We start from the raw sequence: 15,774 nt of genomic DNA, 5'->3' as shown, positions 1-15,774 counted from the left end.
AATTTTTTTAATGTTTATTTATTTTTGAGAGAGACAGAGTGTGAGTCGGGGAGGGAAAGAGAGAGAGGGAGACACAGAATCTGAAGCAGGCTCCAAGCTCTGAGCTGTCAGCATAGAGCCTGAGGCGGGGCTTGAACTTTTGAACCAAGAGATCATGACTTGAGCTGAAGTCAGATGCTTAGCCGACTGAGCCACCGAGGTACCCCCCAAAATATTTTTTAATACTAATATTATAATGGTATTTTGCTATACTTGTAATGGACATTAGAGGACTCCAAGTCAAGTAATAAAGGCACCATTTAATTTTAGATTCATGGGATATAAACAAAGAAATTAATTAAAGAAAAACCTAATTAAACCAGTGTGTTGCAAATCCTCTCTCAATCTTTCTTGCCCTATCTTCCGTAAGCTTTATAAAGTGAAGTACGTGTACCAATGAAGATGTTTTCCGTAAGAACATATTACAGATTAGAACAACAAAACCATGTGATGATCGTGTTTTATAAGATTAGAGCAATATAATTTTTGTCACATTATTCTATCATATGCAGACTTAAGTATAAGCTATTAATGCTTTTTAAAAGTTTGTATCAAAATATTATTGCTAGAATTCAAGAGGGTAGCAAGATTATATTTTTGCCACTAATTATGCAAATGGACTCATAGGAAACAGCCTATGTAAAGTCAGGCATTCCATGGATTCACACTGACCTTCCTGCAAAAAATGTCAAGGGCTGAATACAAATACCTTCACTGCCCTGAAATTTGTCCCAGTCAAATCCTCTCTTTCAAACCCTGTACAATAGAAGCCTTGGGTCCCCACCAAGTCCTTGTTTACATATTTGAGCAGATTTTCTTTCCTTTCTTTCCCTTTTGAAAAATTGGCCCTGACTTTTGGCATCCGTGTTGCCCATCCCTGTGCAGAGGCTGGTCATCCTTCCGCTCGGAAAACAGTGAGGATTATAGTTTGTACAGAAAATGCCAGACATACCGATAAATTCTCAAGCATAAGATGACTATGGATCTTCTTCATTAACTACATCACAGGGCTAATTCTCCCTCATCAGATAGGAAAATCTTTTCGACTAAGCGTTAGCAATTTCTGGATACTTACTTAGATTGATTAATATCTGAAAGACTGACTGTAGGGAAAACCACCATAATCAAGAGCAGAAATTGCAAACTGATGGCAGGTAGGTAGGCTCCGATAGGCTAGAAGTTGTGTTTTGGCCACATCCCAATGTTGGGTTTTGCCTTTATTAATTGCCTACATCAAAAACAAAACAGAAAATGGGTGCCTGGATAGTTCAGTTGGTAGATCATGCTACTCTTGATCTTGGGATTCTGAGTTCAAGCCCTGCTTTGTGTATGGAACTCAAAACCACCACTACGGGGCACCTGGGTGGCTCAGTAGGTTAAGCATCCGACTTCAGCTCAGGTCATGATCTCGAGGTCTGTGAGTTTGAGCCCCGCATCGGGTTCTGTGCTGACAGCTCGGAGCCTGGAGCCTGCTTCTGACTCTGTGTCTCCCTCTCTCTCTGCCCCCCCCCTCCCCCCGCCCCCCCCCCCCCCCCGCTCATGCTCTGTCTCTCTCTGTCTCAAAAATAAATAAAACATTTAAAAAAAAAACAAAAGAAAACAAAAACCACCACAAAAACAGCAACAACAACAAACCAAGCCAGGATATTTTATGTAAAAGGTCCAGATGTAAGTGTCTCTTCAGAAATCAGAAGCTCCTCCAATACTGGACCTACATTGCCTTCATTCAGCTCTAAGTGCCCAGGGTCTGCACATGAGGCACGTGTTCATCTCTGAGAGACAGCCATATTCCCATCTCTCAGTTGTCTTGTCAGACCTGCTTCTCTCTTTGGCATGAGAGACCTGCCTCTGTAGCACTGGGATTTGTGATCCTCTAACCCAAGTTATTCTTGTTCTAAGTGTGGTCTTAGAACCATTATATCAGAGTCACCTGGTATGCTCACTAAGCTTGAAGATTTGTGGGCCTCAAATTTTTGGGCCTTTACTGAATCTGAATCTTTGTTATGGTGGGAAATCTACATGTTAACAAGTTCTCCAGAGGCACCTAAGATAATGCAAAATTTGCAAACTGCTCACAGAGTTCACTGGGTATTTTCTAGAGGTAGATATGTGAGTCATTTGGTGATTTCCCTTACAAACTGCAAGGCCCAGATCCCTGACCCAATACCTGTCTCTTCCCTTCTGCACTGTTTGAATTTCTAAACTCAGAAAAAATATCGTTTCTCTAAATATAGTATTTAAACCAAGAAGATATTAAACATACTTTCCCCCTAAGTGTTCTCTGTTGGTATAGAAGACACATGAATTTGCTGAATTATTGGACAAAACAGGATCTAGAAAAGGTGGAGTTGCTGAGCATTTCCCTGTGCATTCCTGGAACTCCTTTCATTTCTCTCTCTCTCTCTCTCTCTCTCTCTCTCTTTCCTAATCAGACTGTATTTGCATGGTATCTTTCCCTACTGGGAAATTAGTGTGCTTACCTGTCTTATAATTTTAGAGCAAGTCTATATTAGCTAACTGCTAAGTTTCTTGGAAGTTACAGGAGTCCTGTATCTTTGGTTATTTTGTTCTTTTTCCTTCATCTAACAAGATTACATGCTAGAAAAAACTTTGCTTCCCACGTGGAACTGGACTTTTTAAAAACTAGATACTGAAGGTTATATAATTTATCACGTTTCTTGTTTCACCTGGGTGATCAAGAATTTCAAAACCCAATTTAAATCAAATGTAGGAACTGTGGAGATCTCTATGGCTGGAGTATTTGCATTTTAGTTTCAAGGTTTGGGATCATTTCTTGTGATATTGTTGAACTTGATTCTGAAAATTATTTTTCATGTATTATGATTAAGTATACTAAGGTCAATTCAAAAGACTTTGAATTAAACTGGGTGTCCAAATACTAAAACAAAACAAAACAAAACAAAAAAAACCCCACAAAAACCCAACACACACATACACACACACACATGCACAATAAAACAAAACAAAAATAACAAAAACAGAACACTAACCTAAGAAGCCTGATTTTCTTCCAATAAATATAAGTTTATAGACTAAGGTACACCATTATAACTAGTTTTAACTCATTCTTTTTTTTTTTTTGAATGCCAACTGATCACCATTTCAAATAAATACATTTTTAAAACAGAAGTTCAATTTAAATACGTAACATACAGTATGTTGATAAATGCACTTATTCATTTAACACATAGCCATTATCAGGAAACAAAAAACAAAATATTTCCATCATCCCATAAAGCTCCTTCATGATCTTTCCCAGTTAATCTCCAGCCCCTAGAAACAATCACTGTTTTAATTCTGTTAAAAGAAAAAAATTCAACTGAGTGAATTCTAAAGATCTTATTGGCTTACTCAATGATTCATGAATCAGACAGCATTCATCTAGCAGATAGAAGAAAGCTCAGAGGAGCCATATATAATGAAAGACTTTTGCCGGCAGAAAGGAGCAGGAAGAAGGAAGTTGTATTAGACAAAAAAACAAAAAACAAACAAAAAACCCCACAACAGGTTGGCTACACAAGGTCACTTTCCTTTAGGAGATAGTAGAAGTCTATCGGGCACATAACCTCAGTAGCACTGATCAGGCAATTCCTGACGGACTTTTTAAAGATTCCATATCTGAAAGAACTTAAGACTGTAATTAAGTTAGGTTTCAGTTTGGTGACATGAGCTTAGCATAAACAGTTTCATTTTGGAGCTGTTGTCTTGTTTTTAACAATTCCCTCCTTTTGATCAGATTCTCAGCTTAACTGAGAGAGGAGATAAAAATTTAAGGCATTAGTGCTACCCCCAGTGACTGCTCTGGAGTTCTCACACAGTTGTTTGTTTTCCTGATTCTCTGTGTGATATTCACAGGTCATGATGTATTTTCACTTAATTTCTTTATGGCATTCACAGGTCATAACATTGGGTTCCCATTTGGATCGATTTTTTTGATGTTCTAGTCTCAGGGACACCAATTGCTTGGTGATTAGCAGCCTCAAGCACGCACTTAAAGCTTTTAAGAGAATAAAGAACATCAAGGAGATTACTATGATTATTATAATGAACAGGATAATTCCCAATATCTAGAGTGCCCTTCAGAGACATGATGCCCAAGACCCAAACCAATCAGAATCAGTAAGTCAGAGAAAGACCACATTGAAAGAGTTACTTTCTTAAGCCAACTGGCTTGTTCAATGATCTTATGTATCTGAGTCTCAGTGTCCCCAGAGGTGTCCATATGAGTGCAGCAAATGGTGTTGGCCATAGCACAAGCACCTCCTTGTTCTGCTAAAAGACAACCAATGGCTATGCTATAATCAAAAACAATTTTGGCCAGAGTCTAGGTATTTTTCCTTCAGCAGAAGATTCTACAATACTTTCAAGAGTTGCGGATAGAGGGGTGCCTAGGTGGCTCAGTCAGTCAAAGTCCGACTTTGACTTAGGTCATGATCTTACAGTTCCTGGGTTTGAGCCCCACGTCAGACTCTGCTAACAGCCCCACGTCAGACTCTTCTAAAGTCCGACTTTGACTTAGGTCATGATCTTACAGTTCCTGGGTTTGAACCCCACGTCAGACTCTGCTAACAGTCTCTCTCTCTCAAAAATAAATAAACATTAAGAAAATAAAAAAAAAGAGTTACAGAGAGGTTACTGGTCACAGCCTCATTTGACAGGGGTGTGGGGATCTGCCAGGGAAAACAAAGTTTGAATCCTGAATGTCTCCTGGTAGTTCCTGTTTGAGACTGTGGCTTGGGACTGGAAAGTTGACAGCCATGGAGGCCAGTGAAATGGAATGGTCTGTAGACCACACAGGTGGTTTGATTCTGGTTAACCTCACCTTGTGTCCCTTTCTTTGCATAGAGCCTGCCTGCAAGTTTCTCTGGGTAACCAGAGACAGGGCAATGGACCCAGAGAACTAGGGAACCTGACACAATAGAGAGGGAGCTGAGTGTGTGCTACAGAGACTGAAATGTTCAAAATCAGGGGGAAGTTTGTGACAGTCAGAACTACAGTCACCAGAACCACAGCAAATCCAACAATCATTTGGAGCCTGGATCACTCCTGTTTGCACTGTCCTGAGATACATTTTCATTATGTTTCCAGGTCAGAGCAAGGAAAAAAGGGAAACAAAAGATCATAAAGACATTCATGGTATACAAATTGGGGAAAGGATAATCAAAGAGGGAAGAAGAGGAGCACCTGTGTAGCTCAGTCAGTTGAGCATCTGACTCTCGATTTTGGCTCAGGTCATGATCTCACACATGGGTTCAAGCCCCGTGTTGAGCTCTGCACTGTCAGCTGCTTGGGATTCTCTCTCTTCCTCAGTCTCTCTTCCACCCTCCCCATCTCTCAAAATACATACGTACGTACAAACATGAAAGAAGGAATCAAAAGAAATGTTCTTGATCCAATGTCTTGGCAGGAACCAGTCTACCCTGATGTTGGATAGTTCTCTTACTAGTCAATATGATTTGAGGTCTCCAGATTTTTTCACAGAACTAGATGCAGGTGGAGTCTTCTTTAGTTGTAAAATATGCACCCAAGGTTTGGCACCTTGTAGTTTGGCAGGGGGGTCAGTGGTCAAGTATCACTTGGTAAGGTCCTTTCCACAAATCTCACTGTTGCAAAGGCATTAGAGAAAAACGATAACTATTTATAAATGACAAAAGACTTATGCCCAGGGTTAAATATCCTGGGAATTTACTGTAATGAAATTGACAAGGAAATTTGGTTATTTCTGTGACATACAACATTTTTAAAAAATGTTTATTTATTTTTGAGAGGGAGTGACAGAGAGACTGCAAGTGGCGGAGGGGCAGAGAGAAGGGGAGACACAGAACCGGAAGCAGGCTCCAGGCTCGGAGCTGTCAGCACAGAGTCAGACGCGGGGCTCGAACTCACGAACCGTGAGATCATGACCTGAGCCGAAGTCAGACCTTTAACTGACTGAGCCACTCAGGTGCCCTGATATTTTTTTTATAAATGTTTTTATTTATTTTTGAGACAGAGAGAGAGAGAGAGCATGCGTGAGTGGGGAGGGGCAGTGGGAGAAGGGGACAGAGGATCTGAAGCTGGCTCCTCGATGACAGCAAAGAACCTGATGGAGTGCTTGAACTCACTAACAGTAAGATTGTGACCTGAGCTGAAAGCAAGAGTTGGATGCTTGACCAACTGAGCCACCCAGGCTCCCCTGTGACATACAACATTTTAAGGTCATAACTAAAATTATGACTGGTAACATTATGCCAGGACATTTCAGGTTTATGAGAATTGTATATAATTTCTGGGACATTTATATTAAGTGTTTTGAGGATCTTTTTGCACGACCCTTTGGGAAATCTCAAAGTTACTTTGAGGTAAAAAAAAAACTCTATATAGAATTTGATTTGGGGAAGTCGTCAAAACATCCTAAGGTCTGAACGTTTGAATAAATAGGATCATAGATCATTATGGAAAAAAAAACTTAATTATCTATTTGATCAAAGTGACAATAGAAGATATTAAAGTCAAATACAAAAAATTACATCATTGTGAGCAAAACTTAACTCTCTCAATATTGAGAAGACTGGGTTTTCTTAAGTAATCAAAGACCTGATAAAGACAATGTGAAACACAGTAAATTATTTTGCTAAAACAAAATCTTTGCTATCTCGGTGAATTACCCACAAGGTAAAGAAGCTTTTATAATGTCTTATCTAAAGCAGACCAAAAGTCTAAGAAAATTTTGTCCTTTTAGTAGACACAAAGCCAAATTCTAATTTTGCATCAGTGTCCTTTTGATATTAAAACTCATTAAAACAATGGCAACAACAAAAAACAAACTTAAATCCATTCCAATTTTAGCCAGTTTGACTACACATAAAATTCCCTTCCCCAGGTTGCTTTTCCATAAACCTTTACAACTTTTTTATATCCATTCGGATTGGGTCCCTTTTTTTTTTTTTTTTTAATTCTGGAACAACCAGTAATTTTATTCTCCATTACACAGCTGTTTCCTTTCACCCTTATTATTTCTAAGCAGTTTTAATTATATGTATCAATTAGAATTCTTAACCCTTCGAATCCTTAATTCCAAGAGAAAACTAAGAAGTAAGCAATTGTGGACTGTCTTTTACACTATCATTCTGTGGACTGACAAACTTATTTCATAATTTCTAGAAGTATATTCTTCTTCATAGTAAAGTTTTCAATGTGACACAAGATATGTTTTAATAGACCCAAATATCTTTACTTCCTCTGTAAATGGAAGCCACAGTAGGTAAATCTATGTTCAGTAATTAATGTTTCAGTCAGTGTTTTATATTATTTGGAAATGATCTAGACATTCAATGAATATCCATTATTTAACTTATCGCAGTGTAACTTTAAGATTCTGGGTTGCCAACAATTTTGGAAGCTATTTAAGTAGATACACCATAAAACATAACCATTGCTGAAAAGTTCACCTAAAAACTGTTATCTCACTTGTATCTATCTAAATTGCTTATTTTTAAATATTCAGATTGTGCATGAAAATTTCACAAAAAAGGTAGGCATATACTAAGGGATATACTAAGTTATTCTTCTTGCTGACAAATTTTGTAACAGAGATAATACAAACTTATTAAACCCAAGTAAATTAAAAGTCGTAGTTTTACAATATATCTAATGCTGACAACTGTGAAGACATACCTATTTTAATTAAGCCAATAAACTGAAACTAGCATTTATTTACCAAAGATTACCCCAGATCACATGAACCTGAAAACCATCTGGGTCAATTTCATTACTCTGAGAGTCTGAAAATACTTAATTTGCTAAGTGCTTATTTTTCCTTTAGCCAACTAAACAGAGCTCCTTTATAATTTGATTTTGACGATACCATCCAGAGGTAGAAAAATATCACATATCTATAATGTACATACATAACAGATGTGTCTATACAGATAGACACAAACAGAGATTTATAACTTTTGTTTTTAAAGTTTTAGCCATGTGTCAGGTATAATAATACAAAACTCAATAGTTTATAAATGATACTTAAATCCAAATTGTGTTTCTGGCAGTTGGAATAAGTTAAAGTTATCTGCTCAGATGGCTAAAGCTTTTTGTTAATATTTGTTTTTTTTTTTAATTTTTTTTTAACGTTTATTTATTTTTGAGACAGAGAGAGACAGAGCATGAATGGGGGAGGGTCAGAGAGAGAGGGAGACACAGAATCCGAAACAGGCTCCAGGCTCTGAGCTTTCAGCACAGAGCCCAACGCGGGGCGCGAACTCACGGCGCGAACTCACGGACCGCGAGATCATGACCTGAGCTGAAGTCGGAGGCTTAACCGACTGAGTCACCCAGGCGCCCCATCTTTTTGTTAATATTTGTGACAAGACATTTAACATTTTTCATTTATTTATTTTCCAAAACACACCCCCCTGCTTTTTTTTTTTTTGCCCTCTGATAAGAATTACCTCCTTGAAGTTTGCACTTCAAAGACAATGGCCTAGATGAGAGTTCCTGGACAGAAGTGGTTAGAATATTTACATCTCAAAGTCTTAGTGAAAGAATGCAAGTTCTTCCAAGAGGGAATTCCATTTTCCAAGACCAGAGTTTTAAAATACTTACAAGACTTTTGAGACAAATAGGGGACGTTTGGGGATTGGTAAAAGGGATAGGTGGACTTTGAACTGCTTCTGGAGCTGTATTTTTGGTCTTGTAAAGACTCAATTTATAAGATGTGGACCGTTGTTCTTAAGTCCTCAAGGATTGGGTTGCAACTTAAATGGCACCATAGGCTGATCCATTCATCCAACTACATTACCCTCAGTTTGCTTCTTTATATCAGGCAGAAGATCTTCAACAAAAATGGAAATCAAAAGATTCCTATATTCTAGATTTAGAGCTGTTTGTCTTAGGAATATTTTTTTTCTCCCTTTGGGTATATACTTCCATGTTGCTTAGGAGTAAAGGCCCAAAAAATAGTTCCTATGAGGCTCTAAATATCAGCTTCCAATTTGCCCAACTTCTGGTCATAGAGATACTAAAGAAAATCCTTTCAAGTATCTTGTCAGGTTCATCCAGAACAAACAGCAAATATTTTTGGCAGTATTGAACAACTCCTAGGACTCAAGAAGCTTCTCCAAAGACAGTGCTAAGGATACTATTCTCCTGAGATCCAGAGCCACTCCCAAAGATAGCCCAAAGGAAAAAAGATAATTCTCTTGAAAATGCAACAGTTGGTAGGATCCTAGCTCTAAATGGTATAACAACACACATTTCTCTCCAGCCATATTTTTCGTGTCCCTGATCTGATGGTCGTCAAGCCAAATTCCCAGGGTTCCAGGTGGAACTGTTTGCCAGCTTGAGCTGACCTGCTAGGTCTTGGACTGGAATCTGGACTAATTTAGGATTAAGGGCTAGTGATCTGTTAAAGTCTTTTGTTAGTCTAGGTTGACCCGTTAACCCTGGACTCGAAAGCCAATTTGATCAGAAGCTCAATGTAAAGAGAGCAGAGCTCAGATGCGAGAACTTACCCACAGCCCTCAGAAACTGGAAGAAAACTCAAGGGGTCTGCAGGTAATGATGTCTGTGTTTCTCCTTGTCCCTGAAGCTGTCAGATGTCTTCTTCAAGTCCCATCACTGCCATGAGACTGTTAAAGAAACAGAATTCAAGTAGATTTGAGTAAATGTTAAAGATCTCCTTGGCTTTATTCCATGATTCAAGAATTGGGCAGCATCCAATCTAGCACATAGAAAGGAGCTCTGAGGGCCGTGTGTGGGTGGCTCAGTTGGTTAAGCGTCTGACTCCTGATTTCAGCTCAGGTCATGATTGCTTGGTTCATGAGATTAAGCCCCACATCAGGCTCCCTGCTGATAGCACGGAGCTGCTTGAGATTCTCTCTCTCTCTTCCCTCTTCCCCTGTCCCACTTGTGCTCTCTCCCTCTCGAAATAAACATTAAAAAAAAAAAAAAAAGGAGCTCTGGGGAGCTGTACAAAATGAAAGACTTGCCGGCAGAAAGAAGTGGAACAAGGAAGTAATACTAGGCAAAAAAGCAGGTTAGTTACTGTAAGGTCACTTTCCTTTAGAAGATGGTAGGAGTATCTCAGACAGATTATCCATCTATAGCTGACCAGTCAATTCCTGATTGATGGTTTAAGTTTCCATTCCTTTGACACCTTGATCTCAGACTCTACCCTCCAGAATTGTGAGAAAATAAATTTGTTTTTTAAGTCAAGTCAGTCTCAGTTTGGTGATGTGGGGCTTAGTATAAACAACTCCCTTTTTGGCCTGTTCTTCTGGTTTTTCACATTCTTATCATAGCTTAATTTCACCTATTGTAACTCTTCATATAGGTGGAATCATAAAGTATGCACTGTTTTACAAAAGGCTTTTTCTTTTCACTTTTTTTTTTGGTGCATAGACATATTCTGATAATCTAGGCTTACTGTATCAGTTTTGGTAAATTGATTTTTAAAAGAAATTCTATTTCATAAAAATTGCTAAATTTATTAGCATAAAGTATTCATGACATAACCTTTTAAAGGCCTATAAAATCTATAGTTACAACCCTTCATTCAATCCTGGTATAGGAAATCTGTGCTTTTTTTTCTCTTTTCCTTGATGAATATTATGAAGGTTTATATCAATTTTATTAGCCCTTTTAAGGAATCAATTGTTGACCACATTGATTTTCAATATTATTTGTTTGTTACTTAATGGACTCCTGTTTTATTTTTAATTACAGGTATTACCCTCTAATGATGCTTTAGCTACACTAGATGCTTCAGCCACGTCAACTGTATTATTCTCATAGCTTTTGTCTTTATCATAGCTATTTTCCTGGATTTCCTGATCAAATATTTCATTCTCTGGTTTTAATTGTAGCATTGATATTTAAAACACATAATGTGGTGATGCTTTCAAGATCCAGGCAAATAGCTCTTTTAAAATCATCTGAAACACTTCTTGCATTTTTCTGATAAAGATTTCTTTGCAAGAAAATGATCACATTTTTTTCCCACCGAATTAAAAAGAAAACTGTGCATTTGAAAATAACAAGTCACTAAGTTACATGCAAACTTTTTGAACCATGAATCTTTTTGAACTCGTGAATCTTGAGATTAAGACCTGAGCTGAAGTCAGATGCTTAACTGACTGAGCCACCCAGGTGCCCCAAATGTAAAGCACTTTTTGTTTTCAAACTTTATCTTCAATTATTTCATAGTTATTGTTCAACATCTTGTGATTCACTGCTCCTTTGTAGAATAAACAAGAACATGTTTAATGCAGGCAAAGTAATTTCTTATACTATTTGAGAACTCCTCACTAAAGGTATTAACTACTCTTTTCCACTCTCTGGATTTTAGAGCTTATCTGTTTGAACATTTAAATGTAAATCTCTCAAGAGAAGCAACCAGTCACTATTTAGTGAGTACCAATAGAATCAAGGCCAGTAATAAAGAATATGTCCTTGCATATCAATGAGGTGATCCAAGTTGTCAAATTTCTCCCTTTTCTCTACCTTCTCCTTCTCTTCTTTTCTCTCCTCCTCCTTCCCCTTCTCTTCTTCCTCTTCCTTCAACTAAATTCCTATTTCTTAAATGGAAAAGAGTGCACTTACCCGCAGAGAATATACATATGAAAAAAAGGCACACAGAAGTTTTCATTTTTGCATAACTGAATTGGGACAAGGATAGAAAGCAATGTTAATGTCAATGCTGTTGCTTTAGTAACACATGGTATCCCTATGCAGATCCTGCCACAAGGACCAGGAAAAATGGATACTATGTGGCAGTTATGCAGTTACCACTCCAGATGCCGGAAGTTGAACCAAGTGCATTCGAGAGAGAAAGAAAGGGAATTCTGTTCATTCAAACCAAAGTGGAGTAAAACCTGGAAGAATTCATTGGAGATATGTTAAAAGAAAGAAAGAAAGAAAGAAAGAAAGAAAGAAAGAAAGAAAGAAAGAAAAAGAAAGAAAAAAAGTTAATATAAGAAAAACAATGAGAACACATCTGAGGGAAGAAATTTGAGAGGAGGAAATACTAATAGTTAACAAACAAGAAAAGATGCTTACCTACAAAAGATGTAAGGATAATGAATATTTAAATCATATATCATTCCATACCCATCAGATTAGCAAAAAGTAAAATGCCTAAAAGTAAAGCATTGATGAGAACGTGGAATTTCATACACTATTGGTGGGAGTGTAAAACAATACAATTCCTTTGTAAAGCAATTTTGCTGCATTTATTATGCTGGATACTTCCTGGTTATCTCTCCAGATCCAATGTCTTTCTTTGCTCAGCATTTTGCCCTAGGAGGTGGACCTTATATTAACAGTCTCCCAGGTTCTTTGGCTTCCTGATGGGTTCAGTGGAAGATTGGAAGACGAGAGGGAAGTGAGTTCCTGGTATTTATTTTGTTGCTCTTCTCACGTGTTTTTGTTGCATTCTATCCCTTATACCAAAGATCCTGTCATAGAACTCTCCATGGAGTTACATTTTCTTGATCCTTCTCACTGCTTCCTCCCTTTGCTATTTAAGCCTTAAGAGTAGTATCTGCTCTTGCTGATCCCAGAGTATTGCACTATTTCCTATGTCCCTAAACTCTAAAAATGCATATTAAATAGTTTTTTTTTTTTTACATTCCCTGGAAAGTGTCCACTTTGAATGTGTCATCTGATTTTTGCTAGGATCCCAAAGGATACCTCTGGTGAAGTTTAATAGGTATATACTTATGATACAGGAATAACAATTATTAGGTATATATATATATCCTTGAGATACTCCTGTGCATTAGCTCAATGTTATACATGAATATTTATTGAAACATTGTTTGTATCAAAAAAGCAATCTAAGTGTCTAAAAACAGAAAAATAGACGAATACTTTTAAGTATAATAATACAATGTAGCATTACTCAGCAGTGAAAAGGGAAAAAAGTATAGTAACAATGTACTAACATGGATAAAACTGAAAAGTATAATTTCGAGTAGGTAAAGTTAAGTTTGAGAAGTCTATGGACAGAAAGAAGCCAGGTATATAAAAACTAATACCTATACAATGACATTTTTTGTTTAACAACTATATATATATTTCCTTAAATATACATACAAATAAAAACATAGGAATATAATAGGAATAAAAGTATACATCAGTATGATAAACTAAAATTAAGGCCAGTGGTTATCTCTAGGAAAGAATGGGATTGTTTAGAGATGCATAGAGGTCTTCAGTTCAGTTGAAACTTCAATGTTTTATTTTTTGAGACGGTAGAGGATGCTTGAATTACTTGACTTGACCTGTTTTGTCCCTGCTTTTGCCCCCACAGACAATGTTATTACAGTTTTCTAAAATCCTGCTTAATTACCTAAGGAAAAGGCCACCTGGTGATATTCTATATACCCTTTTGTAACATCTGTGCAGTTTTGGTTAGAGTGGAAATCCTTCATCTTTCAGCTATTTGTTCTGGACGTTAAACTTGGGAAGAACAAGTACGGATTTAAGTCAGAGCCCTGCTGCCAACTTCTTGCTTGAATACAGCTGGGGACATTTTTACTGTTGCATGAGACATGATACCAAGAGACTGTTAAGGGCACTCCATGAGGACAAATGTCTCCACTGCTCTCATCTTTCAGGATAGTGCCCTGGCATTCATTATAGGATTATTATGGACATGGCAAAGGGATCTGAAAAAAAAACCCAAAACTTTGCAATATGAAGAAGGGATGTAAATTCTACATAAACTTCATCCAAATGGACTCTTTAATTTATCATGTGCTATCTCCCAAGACACAGATTGGTTGCATGAGATCCTTAAGAACTTTTTTTTAACCTTTTTTTTTTTTAAGAGAACAAGAGGGCACTAGTGAGGGAGGGGAAGAGAAAGAGATAGAGATAGAGATAGAGATAGAGATAGAGATAGAGAGAGAGAGAGAGAGAGAATCCCATAAGGGGCAGAGAAGAGAAAGAAGGAGAGAGAGGAAAGAGGGGCTCACCTGAAGCTGGGCTCAAGCTCACCCAAGGCAGGGCTTGAGCTCACCCAGTGGATGTGGGACTTGATCTCCTGAACCATGAGATCATGACCTGAGCTGAAGTCAGATGTTTAACAACTGAGCGACCTAGGTGCTCCAATCATTTTTTTTTTTTAATTATGTTAAAAGAGACGCCAGGAAGGGATGAAGTATCTGTATGGTATTAGCGTATTACATCACATAGTAAAATGTTTATTCTTTTTGGTAGCATTGGAATATATACGTATCTTGCCTGAGTTTGAGTCTGTACTCTGCAGGAAGGTAGAAGGCATATTCAGGGGCAGTGAGTGGTACAAATGAAGTAAAAGATGATTAAAAAATATTTGTTATAGTTGATGCCAGTTTATGAAGGATCTTAAGTAAGCTACCAAGACCTTTAAGTAAGTTGCTGACCTTCTCTGTGCCTCAATTCCCTCATTTGTGAAATGGAAAAAAATAACACCAACATCACAGAGTTGCTGTTAGGGTTATATACGCATTTAGATGAAACTCTAGACACGCAACCAGCATGTAACTCAGGAACTGCACTCCTAGGCATTTATCCTAGAGAAATGGCAGCTTAGGTTCACTAAAACCAAGACACAAATGCTCATAGAAACGTTATCCATAATAGCCCCAAAGTAAAACAATCTTGTTATTATTCTGGTATGGGCGAGGCCAACAGATCAGGAGGTGGCTGCCACTGAAAAGAGAGTTTGTTACTCACACTTCCCAAGAAGAGGAGGCATACACTGCCTTGCCATAGTGCCTTTGCAGGTGCATCATCAGGTCATATTGGGAGGGAGGCCCCCTGCACCCAGGAGGATATTCAGGTGGTTAGACCGTCCACTGCCCCCAGGGCGGCTGAACAGGCACGTACTGCGCACGCGTGTTCCCAGGGTTCCGAGCCCGGATCTCCAACAGTTCAAAGGTTGTGAGAGACAAAACTGGTGAGGCTGTTGTGGACCCAAGGATCTAACTAATTCCAAGCCATACCCTCACCAACGCAGCCTGTTCACCCCGAAGGTAGATCTGGGGAGAGCTTGAACATCTAGCCTCCTCCGCTAGGTAGGGCGGAGCTGCTGTCGGGAATCCTCCAGGAGAGACGCGTGGGAGGCACGGTTGATCCAGGCGGTGGCGCAGCCTCGAGCCTCGAGCCGGAGAGTGCATTGCGCATGCGGTTCCGCTCAGTGTTCTGGAACCAGGGGGATTATGGATCAGCGGGGACCCGTACTTAGCCAGGAACCGGGTCGGAAGTGTCCGGGTCACGGTTGCCTGCTCTTGGGGGAAGTCAGGCGTCTGCTGCTTTCTAAACCCGCACTGTGCAGAGGCTTCTAATGCGCGTGAAGCCGCTTCTTGCCGGAACTCGGAGGCTTTGCTTGGTGGGACCTGTTGTCTTGGCTTGAGAGACAGTGGGAGCCTGGATTCCTGTGGAAGGCCAGATCAGCAGCATGACCAAATGGGGACTGCCTGTCGCTGCTTGTGCACAGCAGGATGGCATCGTATTTCTGCGGGTGGGAGCCCTCCGACAGGAAGATAATCCAGGTGGTTTGGCCGGGCCATGGATCCAAAGGCCTGGAGGGCCCAAGCTGACCGAGGCCTGCCTGCTGAATGGGTGAGTACTTTGTGTGTGCTGTGCTGTTGAGGGTAGCCAGCGAGGTGGGACAGTTCAAAGGTCATGAGAAGCAGGATCTCTGACTCAGTCTCCCCTGGGTTTGTCATGAGGCAAAGTGCATGGGAG

The 15,774-nt window shown here is 39.0% G+C and overlaps 1 protein-coding gene across 2 annotated transcripts in view; it reads right to left on the bottom strand.

Moving 5' to 3' along the window:
- RORB (RAR related orphan receptor B) overlaps positions 1–15,210 on the bottom strand; it is a 384,008-nt gene extending 368,798 nt beyond the window's left edge. The window contains exons 1-2 of one of the 2 annotated variants that reach the window (XM_049633912.1): positions 14,761–15,210; positions 9,552–9,668 (exon numbers count right to left, since the gene is read on the bottom strand). The gene's annotated coding sequence lies outside the window, so the exon portion shown is untranslated. The remainder of the gene's footprint in view (positions 1–9,551; positions 9,669–14,760) is intronic. The other variant, XM_049633919.1, reaches the window with a different exon arrangement.
- Between the last annotated feature and the right edge of the window lie 564 nt (positions 15,211–15,774).

This window comes from Panthera uncia, chromosome D4 (assembly GCF_023721935.1).
Source record: "Panthera uncia isolate 11264 chromosome D4, Puncia_PCG_1.0, whole genome shotgun sequence".
NCBI lineage: Eukaryota > Metazoa > Chordata > Mammalia > Carnivora > Felidae > Panthera > Panthera uncia.
This window is presented reverse-complemented; position numbering and strand designations above follow the sequence as displayed.